The following is a 17,001-nucleotide window of genomic DNA, read 5'->3' as shown; positions in this document are numbered from 1 at the left end:
CAAAATCAGTGCCATTATTTAGGCGAACATAAATTAATCAGAGATTAAAAATAAAACCATTGGCAATATGAAAATTGAAGCAAGTAGTTAGAACTATTGAAAGGAAAATCCAGGCCTTAGGCATGCAGTTGTCAGCAGATTGAATATGACCTATGTCATCTACACCATACAACTCTGGAGTTATATGTTGTTGCATTGGTGATTTATATTTTAGCAATATGGAAGTTAAAATCTCTACTCTGTTGGCAACAAATGTTTAATTTGACAGTAGAATATCTCGCATGTAAAATGGGAATGCTAGTCTGTTGGTCTTTTAGTAGGCTTCCTGGTCTTTCTCTGTAATGCACAGGATTAAGATCCTTAGAAAGAGAATGTCCGTGGCTGCACAGAACTTGATGCACAAAAGAAAAAGGGCAAATAGGGACGCTGGTGATAGACAGCGTGAAAACTCAATCTACCGAGGGGTAATCTTAATGTGCAAACGTTTTGGACGATTCAATGGCTTCTGTTATTTCATTACTCCATAACTAAAATTTCCTGTCTGATTTTCGACCTGCTTTAGTCAATAACACGTCTCGTTGACGTTGGGCCGAGTCGTCGAACCTCTCTCCTAAAAGGGAGAGAAAACGAGAAATCACGTCGGAGTGAAAGCTTCAGATTGCGGGAAAGAAGGGAAGGCTGTAGAAACGGCGCAGCACTCAGAACGGACTCGGAGCAGGGGGGTGGTGATGGTGGTCCTCTCTGCGTGCGCGAAAACGAAAACGGCGAGGAAAAACCGTGCAGCAGCGAGCGGTGGACACAATTAGTGGTGTACGGCCATCCTAGCTTCTCCCGTCAGTCAGCGAGACGGACCAATGGACGTCGTTCTCGGCAAGTGCGTCATAACTCTGGCTCGACGGGCCAGCGCGGGAAACGGAGAAGCTGGCTTCCCGAAGGAGAGCATGAGAGAGATTTGATTTGTATTTTCGTTGCTTTGCGGCGCGCGTGTCACTGTAGCATTTTGCACAGACTATCTCTTGTACCTGATCGAAACACTGGGCTCCTTTGCTTAAAAGATCCTTCCCTGAACAGTGGCCCTTTAACACGAAAAAATCACCACTTTCTTTCTGCTCATGGCATCTGGTTTGCATGCAAGCAGGAATTTCGGGTCGCAACCAAAGAAACAATTCTGCTGAAAGGAATCAGATTTAAACCACCTGTATCAGCACGGGAAGTAAAACACAGTGCTTCTACCCAAGAATCACAATTCTCTGTCACACTGAAAAAAAAAAAAAAAATAAACAGACAAGCACGCAGGGGCCGCTAGCGATATCACTTTCAAAACAATCATTTTGGACTGCCGTGCACGCTCCTTTCCGCTAGGCCTGCGCAGAGTCAGCGCGGCTCTGTCTGCGGCACGCGATCCTTCGAGTCTTCTTATGTAGACTGCGTCGCCCACTGAAACCAAAACTTGCCGGCTAATTTGTAATGTATGCGAAATAGATAAAAAAAAGGCTATTAGAGCGGTGAACTGGGCGAATTGAAACGGACTTATATATGGAATAACCAGCACAACACATATGGACAGACGGAGAAAGGAATGAAGACGAGCCCATTGTTTATCCTTCTCACTGTCTGTCCGTATTTTTCGCGCTGGTTATTCGAAAAGAAACGCTAGCTGTTCTCACTGGCGCGAGATTATAAACCAGAGCAGCGCACTTCAACCTCGCTTCGTCTCAATTGCCGTTCCCTGGTTTTATTTTTTTTTTTATTCCGTTCTATTCGGATTGGCATTGGTGTTCGCGAAATTCTGCGATCAGCTTGACTGGCGTCTCAGTCTCTGCTTCACCCCCTTCCACCATGCGTTTCCATTCTCTGTGAAGGATCTCGCTTACCTCAATTTGACATCAGTTATCTTTCCTTTGAGCTGCTTGCCTGCATGCCCACGTCTATCTCGAACTTGATTTTATCTAGATTCTGCTCTCCCCTACTCTGCTCTGTTCCTGTCCGTGAACGCTACATTATCATTTTCCTTCCATGGGTCGCTGTGCTGACAGTAGCCTAATTTCAAGCCTTTCAAATTAACAGAATGGCAGGAACGAGAACAGAGCCGGTAGAGTTTAGGAAGTGCGGCGATCTCTTACACATCACCCCTAAAAACAGCAGAAAGCGCCGTCTGGACCAACAGATAGGGTTAGCCATGTGATCACAGTGACTCAAGTTCTGTAAACATGGTTGCTATAAATAGGGGCACCGCCGCTGGCATGGATCTTCTACGACATTAACTTTCTTTTGGAAATGTTCATCTTAATCGTAACTTCGCAAGCTCGCAGAACTCGCAAGCTGTATCCCAGCGAGCGTGTATGAAAACATGGTGCATTGCGAGACACAAGCCATCAAACGTCTTCTTTTCCCTGCATGATATTTTTGATGCTAGGTAGTCCCGGGTAAAACACTGAATGCTACTCCCCCCTCCCCCTCTTTTAATGAGCGCCTGGTGGCCGGCTGACAAAGGTGCAACGGGTAAGCCAGGTTAAGCGAGGACGTCAGTGCCAAGACTTGTGCCAGGCCAGCCAACCTTCCACCATATTGTGTGGCCTCGCCATTTCTCGGGATAAATGTTGCTCCCGCCTTCTCCTCTGCCCCCCTCGTTTACGACTTTGGGAGAAAAGCTACCTCAGCAATCGGGATAGAGGGGCGCGGCGTGCTGCTCCAGTGTGTACGTGGCCGAGATGCGCGGCTGATCCACGGACGCCGTGGCGAACTGTTTTCAATCCGGTTCCGGGAATCTATGGCCCAGGGGCCTGTGACCTTGAGGACCCGCAACTGCATCTATGGCGCCTGCTGCCTGACAGTGATGAGTAACTGCATGAGCGGGGCCGGCCGAGAGGAGGACGCCGACGCGTTTCGGATGCAAACGTGTTGTTAGGGAGATCGGAGAGTACTCTAGAATTATACAAGCCCTTTCTAGTTTGCTCATGCATCAACTCCGTCTACAGTTGATCTCTTTCTTCCTGTCCCCATCCCAGCACCACGCTACCCGTGAACAGCGATAGACTCCAGCCGATCACGAACGTGTTCTTGGCTTTCCTACTCTGAGTGCACGCAGCAGCAGTCGCAATCCGCAGCATAACTACTGCGACTCATTTAGAGCTCTTTCTGCAAACCGTGATTGACATTTTTGGAGTAAGGTTACGTATTGTTAGGTATCAAAAGAAAAAGCAGGCAATGGAATGGAGGCAGTTCTCGCGCTAGACCTGCGATAATTGGATTATCTCATCATCATCTCTGACGTTCTGTATTCATTGGCTTGTCAGCTAACATTTGATGTATGTAAGGGCTGTCCTCATCCTTCTGGTCCCGTAGCTCCGGGAACTGCTGTCCGCTGCCTTTGACATTGTTTTTGTGTTTCGTCTCTCCCGGCACTGCTCCAGCCAGCCACGGAGGCTAGACACGACTTCGCCTCTCTCCCCAGGTCTAGAAAAAAACGCGACACGGTAACAGCAATCCCACTGACCATCTCATGTGTGAAAACAGCCCTATCACTCTGCCGTTGAATGCATTGGTAGTTCCCGGCCGATGGTTTCTGGAAATCCTTGGCTCTGCAGTCTCCGTGGATCAGATTTCGTCCGTTAAGCATAGGTCACCTCCCTCATCGCGACCGTAAGCCCTTCTCCGGCTCTTCTCTCTGTTGCCGTCTTTACACGTCCATAGTGATGGCCACCGATATAGATAATGCCATGCTTTCGGGTTCGCGATCGAGGCTATCGTTAGGCGACCCCGGGTAATATTATTGTGCAGAAAATGAAAAAGTCAGTAGTCGTAGCGTAATAATATTGTGTTATTAGGGCGAAAGCCTTTTGGCTCATGGGCTGCCGAAACGTTCGGAGTAAATGTTCACAGGAAATGTCTGTAGGAAATGTCCGCACGAACGGACAGTTAAAGAAAATTTGTCTTAACCGGGAATCGAACAACTATCTTTCCGATCCGAGCGCGCAAACCACTACGCCACGCCGGTCTCGTGAGAAGCCGATCGCAATACTTCTTGTATAGCGTGAGGCAGATAGCGGCGATGACAATAACTATGCAGTTAGTGATAATGATAATGATAGTAGCGATGACAATGACGATTCAGTTAGTAAAAATTATATTAGTAGCGATCACATTGACGGTGCATTTACTTGATAATAATCATAGTAGCCATAGTGATGATGAGAGTAGGGATGACAATAACAATACAGTTAGTGAAATCAATCCTGTAAAGTGCCGTTCACCATTTCCGTTTTTTTAACAGTTTTAAGCTCAGTCCTGTACTTTTTACGCCTTCGTGTTCTTCATTTTTCACTTGTGGTATCTATACGTGAGAACAGGCCACTAATCACCGCGAATGGAAGGTTCTAGGGAGCCGAGGGCCTCGGCCATTACACGAGCAACGGGGGAACCGCTGCGGCGCACGCAGCTAAACCTTTTTAAAGAAGAGAGTCATTAATCCTGCGGAAACAGGCTTCCAAGTTCACAAAAGAGACGTTAATTGACGCAGTCTTTTTGCGATACACGCAATCACCGTTGTCTTGTGCCGACGATGTGCCAGGAGCAAGGCGGACGGTGGCAGGATAGCACACAGGAATCGAAAAACACGCGCGGTCGCCACCACGGAGGAAGAGGGAGGAGGGAGGGGGAAGGAGCGCGTGCTGTCCCGGCTGCAGAGCTGGTTACGAGGGACAACGCCGACGCGAAAGGCATGAACGGGCGCCAAAGTTGTGCATAAAACTGTGTACCTGTGCATTACACAGGTACACAACTTATGCATAAAATGCATAAGTTGTGTACCTGTGTAATGCCCCGCGAAGCGCGCGCTGCCAAGAAACAACAGATGCCAGTTTATTTCATTTTTCAATACGCCGGGTGTCGCAGCCAAACAACGATCGCCAACAAACTTTTGCGATGTTTCAGTTGGTGTGTTAGGTTGCAATTTTGAAGGGCTGTATCAAAAGCAATCTTGAAAGTTCTGACAAACGATTCCTTTATTGACGACGAAATTTTTTACCTTCTTATAGGTTCCTTCGAATTCGCTGATTGTCAAGAATAATATTGGAGTGCGCATTTATGCTTCGTTTTAATACTGGCTTGCTGTATTTATATCCATTTGTTTTGGAGCAGTACACGTGGTATTTCTACTGTTACTGAGGTTGGGATGAAAACACGTTCCAACTCCAAACTGCTGAGAGAGGTCGCGAGACGAAATCTGGAACATAAGGACCCGTTTTATTATTATTATTTTTCGCCTGGTGCGCAGACGTATCACCTCTCTCATGTATTAGATTTGGAATTTTACTCACTTTCATTTAAGAGCTACACAAACGGTACCTCGCTGCAAACAATTCAGCTGGCAGTTTTTATCGCAAACATAAGACGTTCGAAACAAAGAACAGGTCCTTGGCAAATTGAAACCATGTAGAGCATGTGGCTCTCAAATTGAGCTAAGAGTCATAATATAGACCTCAACACTACGCCTGCATATCGAAGTTCGGAAACCCAAGACTCCCTAAACGAGAAACAGGTGATTGGGAAATTGAAACCATACGGAGCACGCAGCGCAAATATTGAGCGAAAACTTGTAACGGTGACCCCCCCCCCCCCCCCTCCCTCCTTCCCCAAGGAAACCAAAAAAAAAAAAAAAGCTACGGCAGGACGAAAAGGACGAGCAGAGAAATCTTGTGATAATAACGGTGGCAAGTACCGAAAACCGGAAGGCTCCAAGCGAGGGGAGTGGAGAAGCAGGAACAACAGCCGTTCATGTTAACAAATAGAAAAAAAAGGGTAAAAGAAGAGGTAATATGGGAGATAAAGAAAGAAACGAGCAAAGGGAAGAAACTGAACAAAGGAAAAAAGAAAGAAAATTAGTGGTCGAAAGGACCCCGAAGAAAGCATCGTAAATAGGAGGAGTTCTAAGAAAGGCAATAGCAAAAAATTACATCAACAGCAAAGTAAAATTGAGAAAAGGAAGACAGCAATCAACCCGCCAAACAGAGTGTTTGCCGCTTCCTCTTATGAAAGCTGCGACGGCATCGCGTTTCAACGGTTGCTACAGCTTTTAACGCTTCATTGTTCCCCATTGCCGATACCAGTGATTTATTATTTAAAGTCATTTGCTAGATTAATTCATGAACGGTGGTTTTAGAGCGCTCTAGAAATTTCTTCAAGAGTTCATTACTCTCCTGGGTTTCTTCGATTTCGCTGCTTACCAAGAGGAATGTTATTAGAGTGTTCATTTACACTAGCCTTTATTACTTGGCTTGCTAAATTCGCATCCATTTCCTATATTGCTATATAATGCTATATTCGGATCGAAACACCACGCTGTACACGCGGTGTTTGGACGCAGTAAACTGTGGAGTTGCGTACAGCTATTAAACCTGAGATGGAAATGCGGTCCAGTCCCAAAGCGCAAGATACTGACAAACAAAATGCCGGTTTCATTTCAATTTACAATATACGGGGCGTCACAGCTGACCGCTACTTCTGACCGAGATTTGCGCAAATATTGTTTCAGTTGGCCTTGTTAGATCCATGTTTTTCATGGCTGTATCAAAACAGTCTGCCAAGTTGTTGCGAGCCATTCCTTTATTGATAACACAGTTCATTATATTCCTGGGCTTCAATTTCGCTGATTGCCAAGAAGAATGTTTCTAGAGTGAGCAGTTATGTAGCGCTTTAATGCTGCCTTGCTATAAACATGTCCACGTGTTTAAGCGCAGTGCGCGTGGTATTTGTACTGTTACCGAAGCTTAGAGGAAAACGCAGTTCAGCACCAAACGGCTGCTATGGAGCACGTGAGGCAGCACCGCATTTTTGTTGTTGTTGTTGCGAAAGCAACACTAGGCCGCCCGAGACGGCTAGTCGCGTATGCTCGTATGCCGCAGCCGCTAATGGCAGGAGCTGCCAACTTGGGTCTCTCGTTTAACATGAAACGGTTATGTCAGAATCGACCTGCCAGGATCCTGGTATTCACGTTACCCCTATAGGCCGCCAAGGCACGTTCGTACGGCTTGGTTAAAGCGGGGCATTATATGTGGGCTGGTAGCCTATGCTATTGCGTCATACCCTTAAAGGCGGTACTTAAGTACCCCCCATATCTAGATGCAATAAACGCCTTTACCACCACCGCCTAAAACGCCTGTGAAATGTGATGCGTTCAACGGAACGCTGGTTGTGTTCGATGCAACGCTCGGTCGCCCGCAGCCAAAGGTTTTCTTTTCTTTTTTTTTTTTCTTGCAGAAAAAAACAAACAAAAAGGCTGGCGTAGAGTCATGTGGCAGAATCGAGGCTCCTCCTGAACAGGTTTGCCGGTGTGACCGGCGCCTCTTTCTGTTTGAACATCGCGCCGTTCCATCCGTCGTGCGGTTTACCCCCCCGCCGCCGCTGTGACGGAGAGGAGAACGGCTGTGCAGATTACGCTTGTCTACACGGACAACTGGCCCGGCGGAGGAGTCTATGTAGGCTCCCTGTTGAAACGTGTTCCGGATTCCCGCCCAAATGCGCCGATGGCAAAATGCTGTTGGGGAGCTAGAGCGGAGCTGTGGCCGGATGCCTCCGTCGATTCAGATAGGACCATTGAACACTCGCGGCCGCCGCGCTGAGGAAACTGCGGATTGTCTAAATCCTGATGTCCTACACAACTTAGTTGTTCAGTTTCATGTAGCTCCAACGGTGAAAATGTATCAATGCTATTTGTTAAATTGGTTGTTACAGGGAAAAAAAAAACATATTAAGGAGGGGACACCGCTGTACCCTACCGTATTATTATGGTCTCGTATATTCACAACACAGCTTTTGTTTCTAATGTTTATGCCGTTCTTAATTAAATGAGGAAATTGTGTCCTTGACATATAATACCAACTGGTTTTGACAATGAAACGTTTTCTTATTCTTTTGCCATTAGGCTTTCTATATAATACTATGCGCCTGTATTAGATGAAATCCCCCGGCCCCCTTTTGGTGATTACATTTTATAACTACGCTCGAAATTAGCAGTCTGGTTTGAAAGCAAGAATATTGCTTCTTGGCGAAGAGGCCACAGGCTTTCTTACATGAGCTGTTTGCCAAGCACTACTTCCTATGAAATGGGATAGCATTCGATGGCTGCACGGGTTTCATCTGCGGGTGGACTCGTTGGAACTTACTAGAGCAAGAACGATCTGCACATAATTAAGGGAAGCATTCCTTAGGTCAAGGAAACGTCATGAGAAAAAGCTCCGTTTAGTGTGGTAGGCTCGAACATGCACTGCAATATTATTTCTCGCTCAGCAAATGATCATGTTACCAATTCATCCGGGAAAGTCATTCGGGAGTTTTGGCGGTGATGACCACACTGATTGCTCAGTTAAACAAAAAGAAAAAGATCAATACAGCCACATTTCTCGAAAAAGAAAAAACAGCAACTTTCGAGGTATATCTGTCGGCGGCGCTGCTTCTCTCTCTCCAGACAGAGCAAAATAAATAGCGATTATTTTCCATTTCCTGGAGACTGACAACGGGAACGACCGTACCTACGCACTTATTGTAATTAATATACGCTGCACGTGCGACTCACACAGCGTTCTAAAAAATTTAATTTCTGAGGAAGCGCTTTCTTAACGAGAAGAAAAATTGACAGACGATGTAGAAAGCTAAGCCTGGAATATCGAGCACCGCTTGTTTTGATTTGGCATTGCTTTGCTCTGCTGTCGTGAGACAGCAACGTCATTATCTGCGCCACTTGGAGGCCAAGTGTCGTAGTCAGACTAAAGCCACATATTCAAAATAAATGCCACTGTCATTATGGCAATAGTGTTTTCTAGCACGCGAAAGGGGGAGGGGGGAGGAGAGGAGGTAGAGGTACGGAGGGAGAATAAGTATGATAAAAAAAAAACAATAAAATGGCCGTTTTCGCTGATGCTCAGTGTCTGCGTTGATCGGGGTTTTGATTCTTAGTTACCGTCCTCGGGATCCGATCGTATACGAGCCCGCGAAAGCGGACCTTGTTCTCTGCGCACCGCACCTGCAGACGCGTCTCCGCTGTGTCCATCACAACACCGGTATCGGCGACGTGAACCTAACGGCGAGTCGCAACTCTTTCGCCTGACCTCCGGGCATGATAATGATGCCGGGCCGATCCTTCCTCAATCACAACCACCCCATTCCGGTCATTAGTGCAAGCCTGCCACAGGAATTGAAGACGACGATATCCGAAGGGCGACGTGAAAGAGCGGCATTTTAGCACGTGAATAGACCGGCTGCCGCGATGGCGGAGAGGAATTTGTATATTTTCCCTCGAAAAATGCAAAGCAAAAACAAGGTACTATTATTTGCTCACAGATACTATCTCACAAGAATACGCTGAGTTTTGTCCCCCTCCCCCTCTTTTTTCTTTTTTTTTTTCTCAAGCCTCACCGGCTGTCGGCTGTCGCCAATATGGGTCACAGACCCTGTAGTTCTCAAGTGGGACAACGAAGTACTTGTTGTAGTCGATAAACAGGTAATATTTTGAAAACCATTCTATTACATTCCAAGACTCCAAACATTTAAGCAGCCTGACAACACTCCCACTCAGCCTTGCCCATCGATGAAACAAACAGGGGCACACACAACCTTCATGAATTTGAAAAACAGCAAAGCATTGGACGTAAACAGTCTCCAGATAAAAGCAGTGGAACACGTATCGCATTTGATTACACCTGTGTTTACGCACATATTTAATTTGATAATTGAAATCAGAGCTTTCCCGGAGGTAATGAAGAAATCGAGGGTGGCAGTTGGGTTTTAAGACGGTTATAAAGATGTGATATTGAACTACAGGTTAATATATGTTTATTCCTGCTTTTTCTAAGGGATTAGAGAAAGTAATTTTCTCTCGCGTATCCAATTTTTAACAAAAGGCAGATTTTGCCCTATGCTCAGTTTTGTTTCCTTTTGCCTTTTTGTCCCTTAAGCAAGACGTGCTGCAAAACTTAAAAAAAAAAAAAAAAGTATTACTACTTTCGGTCTTTTCATTGACTTCAGTAAAGCTTTCGACTTCCTTAACCGCAACATTCTATAATTCATAAACTTTCTCAAAATGGAGTTCGCGGCACACCCCTAAAGGTCATATAATTGTACCTGAATAGTCGGCAATAATCTGTCTGTATGGGAAGCGATCAGTCTTCTTTTCTATCAGTACCGAACGGTGTGCCTCAGGGATGTATCCTAGGCCCACTGCTTTTTATTATCTATATAAATGACATAGAAAGGAGACGTTAAGGGCTTAAGAAATAATGATATAAGAAAGGGGGCGCTAAGGAATTGAAAAACTACGAACCATTTAGCTTCCTCTCAGTTAGGTACATTACTAAGGTAATCACTAATAGCAGCAGGACAACCTTAGACTTTAATCAACCAAAGGATCAAGCAGGTTTTCGGAAAGCGCACTTTACCATCGATCCTATCCATGCTATCAGCCAGGTGATATAGAAGTGCTCAGAATATAATCAGCTCCTATACATAGCATTCATTGACTACGGGAATGCATTTGACTCTGTCGAAACCTCAGCAGTCATGCAGGCATTGCGAAATCAGGGTGTAGGTGAGCCATACGTGAAAGTACTGGAATATATCTATAGTTGCGAAACAACAACCCAGTTCTGCATAAAGAAAGTGATAAAATTCCAATTAAGAGAGGTGTTAGGCAAGGAGACACGATCTCCCTAGTGCTATTTACAGCTTGCTTGGAGGGTGCATTCAAAGAAATGGAATGGGAGCAGTTAGGCATCAGGGTCTAGGGAGAATATCTCAGTAACCTGAGATATGCTGATGACATTGATTTGTTAAATGGCTCAGGGGATGAACTACAAAAAATGATTAATGATCTATGCAGGAGAAGCAGAAAAGGTAAGCCTAATGATCAATATGCAGGAGAAAGCAACAGCAGTTTAAAATAGGTAGTAAAATGGTGGAAGTGGTAGGCGAATATACTTATAGTTAGGACAGGTAGTAACCGCAGAACCGGACCACGAAAGGGAAATAACAAGGAGAATAAGATTGGGATGGGAGGCTATTGGAAGGTACTCACACATTATTACTTGCAGCTTACCGGTATCACTCAGGAGGAAATTGTATAACAGTTGCATCTTACCGGTACTCACCTATGGGGTTGAAACATGGAGGTTAACGAAAAGGGTTCTACTTATGTTGAGGACACATCAGAGGACAATGGAACGGAAAGGAAAAAGGGAGGACAGGCCGCCATTGAAAACTGACCCTGGTAGCGTTTAACGCAATAGAACCCTAGCTAGTGAAGCTAGTTTAGCAGGGCTGTTAGAAGAACTAGAGGGTACGAAATGGAATGTCATACGGCTTAGGGAGGTTAGGAGGCTGAATGAGGCATATACCGTACTGAAGGACGGTCATGTACTGTGTTATCGAGATTTACCGGAGAGGCGAGAGCTAGGAGTAGGTTTCCTTGTCAATAAGTATATAGCTGGTAGTATAGGTGAATTCATGGATGACTTCAATGACAAGGTAGGAAAAAAGCAGGCAGGAGACCAGGCAGTGGCTGACTATGGCATTGGCTCTAGGAATAGCAGGGGAGAAGCAGTAGTTGAGTTCGCACAGCGCAATAACCTAAAAATTATGAGCATTGTCTTCAGCAAGTGAAAGAACCGGAAGTGAACATGGGAAAGACCTAACGGGGAGAGCAAAACTGAAATTGACTTCATATTATGTTCTAACCCCGCCATCATGCAAGATGTAGAGGTAATCGGGAAAGTACGATGCAGTGACCACAGGATGGTAAGATCCCAAATTTGTCTAAATCTGAAGATCTAACGCGAACGATTAGTAAGAAAGAAGTCCATCAAGAAATCAGTGGTGAGTGGGAGGGCAGAAGAGTTCAGGATCTCGCTACAGCATAGATATTCAGGTCTAACTGAGGACGACATTAGCCTAGAAGCAATTAACAATAATTTCAAAGAAATCATTACTGAGTGCGCTGTAGAAATAGGCGGTAGGATAGTTGGAGAGGATATGAGTAAGCGGTCTAAAGAGACGAAAGATTTGGTTAAGAAACGCCAAAGTATGAAAACTTGGGAACCAACATACCAGATAGAATTGGAAGAGATATCAAAGCTAATCAATAAGCGCAAGGTGGCCGATATAAGGAAGTATAACATGGAGAATGAGCATGCTGTAAAGAACGGGGGAAGCCTTAAAGCGGTAAAAAAGAAACTAGGCATAGGAAAAATCAGATATATGCGCTAAAGGAGAAGGTGGGTAATGTCTTCACGAATATGGACAAGATAGTCAAAATCTCACTATTGTCCTGGCTACAGCAGCCAAAGTAGCCAGGACAATAGTCAGATCGGCCGCAGTGATAAGCGGTCAGACATTAGGCCAGTGACGAAGGACGAGGTTAAGAAAGCGTTATAAACTATGAAAAGGGGAAAATCAGCTGCAGAGGATCAGGTAACTGTAGATTTGTTGAAGGACGGGGGGGATATTGTCCTAGGAAAACTGGCCACCCTGTACGCAGTGCCTGGTGTCATCGACGATACCGGAATCATGGAAGAAGGCAAACATTATCCTAATTCATAAGGAAGTGAACGCAAAGGACCCGAAAAATTACAGACCAATCAGCTTACTGTCTGTTGTATAAAGCATTTACTGAGGTAATCGCTAATAGAATCAGGACAATCTTAGACTGCAATCAAGCAAAATATCAAGCAGGTTTTCGGAAAGGGTACTCTACAATCGATCATATCCAACCATAAACCAGTTGATAGAAAAATGCTGGGAATATAATCAGCCCTTATATATAGCATTCATTGATTACGAAACGGCATTTGACTCCGTAGAAACCGAGGCGGTCATGTCGCCATTGCGAAATCAGGGTGTAGACGAGCCGTACGTGAAAGTACCGGAAGATATATATAGTGGCTGCACAGCAACCATAGTTCTGCATAAAGATACAAAATTTCTATAAAGAAAGGTGTTAGGCAGGGAGACACGATCGCCCCAGTACTATTCACAACTTGCTTAGAGGAAGTGGTTTGGTTTGGTTTGGTTTGGTTTGGTTTGTGGTTTTTAACGTCCCAAAGCAAGTCAGGCTATGAGAGACGCCGTAGTGGAGGACTCCGGAAATTTCGACCACCTGGGGTTTTTTAACGTGCACTGACATCGCACAGCACACGGGCGCCTTGCTTTTCGCCTCCGTCGAAAAGCGGCCGTCGAGGCTTAGAGGAAGTATTCAGAGACTTGGAATGGGAATATTTAGGGATAAGGGTAGATGGAGAATACCTCAGTAATCTGAGCTACATTGCCTTGCTAAGTAACTCTGGGGGTGAAATGCAAATAATGATTGATGACCTAGACAGGAAAAGTAGAAAGGTAGGCTTGAAAATCAATATGCAGAAGACTAAAGTAATGTTCAACTGCGTCGGGAAGGAACAGCAGTTTACGTTAGGTAGCGAACCACTGCAAGTAGTCGGCGAATATGTCTACTTAGGACAGGTAGTAACCGCAGATCCGGACCATGAAAGGAAATAACAAGAAAATTATGATTGGGATGGTGCGCATTTGGCAAGCACTCACAGATTATGACTAGCAGCTTACCGGTATCGCTCAAGAGGAAATTATACAACAGTTGCATCTTACCTGCACTCACCTACGGGGCTGAAACGTGGAGGCTAACGAAGAGGGTTCTATTTAATCTGAGGACAACGCAGAAGGCTATGGAACGAAAAATGGTAAGGGTAACATTAAGAGATAGTAAGCGTGCAGAGTGGGTCAGAGAAATAACTCAACTTACTGACATTCTAGTGGAAATTAAGGAGAAGAAATGGGCTTGGGCAGGACATGTAGTGCGAAGAGAGGATAACCGATGGTCGCTTAGGGTAACAAACTGGATTCCAAGGGAAGGAAAGCGTAGCAGGGGGCGGCAGAAAGTGAAATGACATAGTTCGCATTGATGATATTGCAAAATTTATTATATAGGCAGGCGATAGCAGCATATTAATCCCAGGTCCCGATATAAACAGTTTAACTTCAAAGATCAGTAAAATACTTAACAGCTAAACTGGTGCCATTCAAATTGCCTCCAGATAAAGCTAAAAAGACAAAGGATATAATTTTTCGTGCAAGAAAAAAGTATGGTGTATTGCTTCATGTAATAAAATATGGGAAAATATACCTTCTATACGTTGCACTAATTTTACCATTCTTCTCAAGCTTTAAGGGATTTCTTAATAAGCACTGCACATTTAACGTCTACCTCAAATTCAATCTTCACCCGCAATACCAATATCTGGTTTATTCCATATTTTCGCAATAATTATAAACTTCAAACACTTAAAAATAACTTGCCATCAGCTCTTCATAAGTACAAATTTCTAGCCAATCTGAGTCCGATTGACCTCAAAATGCATTTTGTTAATATATGCATAGCTTGTGTGGGCGTCTGTAGAATTCTCTAGCTACATATAATTACTGAATGCCTTTCTTTTTCTTGTTCCCGCGTTTTGTTCTTCTAATTGAATTATCAGACTTGAATTGGATTTCTACAATGTACTACTTGCATCTGTTTATAATTTCATTATGATGTATTTTCTGCCCTTCCGTTTAAACCAGTCCACGTGCGTTCTGCCTCTGACTGCCAGTTTCAGAGGTCTTTGGGCCCCTATCAAGCAGGGTACAACTTTTAGCCCTTGAACCTCTCCAGAATGTATTTTTGTTCTGGAAAACTAAAGAAAATTGAATTGGAACTGAACCTGCAAGAATATGAGGCCGTATTTACTGCCTGACTAACGCATTCATTGTCTAGACACAATGTGGCGACTTTGAATCTTTGATAATGAGCTGCGTGTAACCAGACTCACTTTGCTGATTCGGCCTGTCTGTATTACCCTACGTGAAATGAAGACAATAAAAAAAGACGATATAGCGCAGTGGTCAAAGGCAGAGGCTGGTGAATCTAATCTTTTGCTTCGGCCTGAGTACGAAACCTAGTAGCGGCAAACAAGTGCTTTAATTGTTGCTTTTCTTGTCAATGTGAAATCGACTTAAAGGGGCCCACAAACACCTCCCGAGCATTGCTCACAAACTATCTCAGTCGCTAGATTATGCTGCGATACACATTTGAATGTAATAAAACACGTCTACGCGCAGTACAGGTCGCGCAGTCCTATTCGAAAGTTGACTCTCTCTTTCCTTCCACTTTTGCGGTCCTCCTTCTCCTCAGTGCAACGCTGCTACGTACATGCGTTTTCGAATGACTATTGGTCTGCTTCTTTGCGACGTCACGCAGGCATTAAACTACTACTTAAGCCAAAATATGTCAAATACGCTGAACATTTAGTTATTAGGATATAAAGTTAGAATGTTTTGTAGACATGAAACATTTTTTAAAAGCATTTTTCCTTGCACTTCCGGTCTCGCGCGGGTACCGCGGTAACCACGGCGCGGTCGGGCGCGGCGACGTTGCGGCGACGGCGGCGACCTCGTTTCAGTTCCCTGCGGGGCGCTTTCCGCCTGTGTATGTTCTCGTTTCTTGTGTCTCTCATGCGAAATGGACTTCGAAGTCGGCTTACCGGTCTCCAGCACTAGGTCGGTGCCTTAAATGCCGTGCGCCAGTGCACCGCGCCGTACGTAGTGCAGCAAATTTTCGGTGGCAACCGCTCCGTTCCCGTGTCCACCAAACCAAAATAAGCACCTCGGATCGAGTCAAGGCGACAACATACGCTGGTAAGTAATGTGTTTACTAGCCTGAATATAGCGCACAGATAAACGACGGTTTCACAGGTGCAGAGATTTTGTTGTGATGCATCATTACTGGTGCGGCTTTTAAAATCCTACCGTCTCAACTGTTGACTTGATTTCGTCAAGCTCGTTTTGGCCCGTAGTAAGTTTGTAGCGTATAAACTTTTGTCTTATAGTAACTTAGCTAAGACAACTTTACCTACCTGGCTCGGCCGTGCGCGATGCGCGAACCCGCGGTATCGTATGCTGGCATTGGCGGCTTTCGTACTGGCGCAGATTGCGGGTTCGCATTGTACGCAGCAGCAACGAATTAAGCACCCTTACCTAACTTACTACGAGCAAATAAAAATTACCGCAATATCAAAGCTCCGTGTGCAGTTTCGCCACAAACGACTGAGCGGTTGAGCCGAAGAGATACAAGCCACCGCGGTAAACACGTATTAGGACACGCATGCTGGATACGCATGCTGATAAGAAGGCACCGAAGAAACAAACAACAACTTTATTTCGAGAAAAGGCCTACAGCATTTCTCTAGATAAGTCCTAGAGCATATTTCATTATGCTCTGAGGCAGTAAACAACGCTATTAAAAAAAAAAAAAAAAACAATTCTCTCCGCGGCGAAGCGCTGTGTTTTCTTAGTCGCTCAGCAGTATAAATTACCGCTAAGAACACAGTATTATTTCGCGCACATAATAATAATCAGCGCAATTGCACTGTTGTCTTCTATACTGTGTAGCTTCACAGATGGGGAACAGCGAGCCCGTGAAAAGAGAGATGTGACATGGTCACTTGTGAAGTCGGCTCACTTTAATTACTTCCATTTACTTCCAGCTTGGCCTCAAGAAGCTGAACAACTCCGATCGGCATAATTATTAGCAATCTAGCCTTACACGCACCCTGAACCCACAGATGCTCTGCCTTTCCTACTTTGTTTCAAGCGGCAGCTTTGATGCAATACTTGAAGGGCCTGCGGGCGGTCGCACACCATGTGGAGTTGCCGCGATAAGCAAACAGCAACATGTTTTGTGTTCACGTTTGCTTGGCCGCAGCCAGAAGCGAAACACAGAGACATGGGTGCAAGACTGCACTCACTACGACAGAAAAAGTCATATCAAATTGCGCTCAAGCTATTGTTAGTCGCAGCAAACTCATTGAAACAATTGTTTCGGCTCCAGCGGCCAATGCTTTGCGGCGCTGATGCCAGTCTGTTGAGCATTTGGGTCAAATATACTGACAGTTGTACTGTGCAATTGAA

This window comes from Amblyomma maculatum, chromosome 1, assembly GCF_055883805.1.
Source record: "Amblyomma maculatum isolate TAMU_Amacu chromosome 1, ASM5588380v1, whole genome shotgun sequence".
Lineage (NCBI taxonomy): Eukaryota > Metazoa > Arthropoda > Arachnida > Ixodida > Ixodidae > Amblyomma > Amblyomma maculatum.
The sequence above is the reverse complement of the archived record's forward strand: the minus strand, read 5'-3'. Positions refer to the sequence as shown.